The following is a 254-nucleotide window of genomic DNA, read 5'->3' on the forward strand; positions in this document are numbered from 1 at the left end:
TTCCTTCCTTCCTTCCTTCCTTCCTTCCTTCCTTCCTTCCTTCCTTCCTTCCTTCCTTCCTTCCTTCCTTCCTTCCTTCCTATTGATACTAAGTATCAGTTCCAAGGAAGAAGATCAGCAAGGGTTAGACATTTGGAGTTGTGACTCTCCTAGGGTCACACAGCTAGGAAGTGTCTAAGGTCATTTTTGAACCTGAGACCTCCCATTTCTAGGCCTGATTCTCAATCCATTAAGCCACCTACCTACTTCCCCTT

This window comes from Gracilinanus agilis, chromosome X (assembly GCF_016433145.1).
Source record: "Gracilinanus agilis isolate LMUSP501 chromosome X, AgileGrace, whole genome shotgun sequence".
In the NCBI taxonomy this organism is placed as follows: Eukaryota; Metazoa; Chordata; class Mammalia; order Didelphimorphia; family Didelphidae; genus Gracilinanus; species Gracilinanus agilis.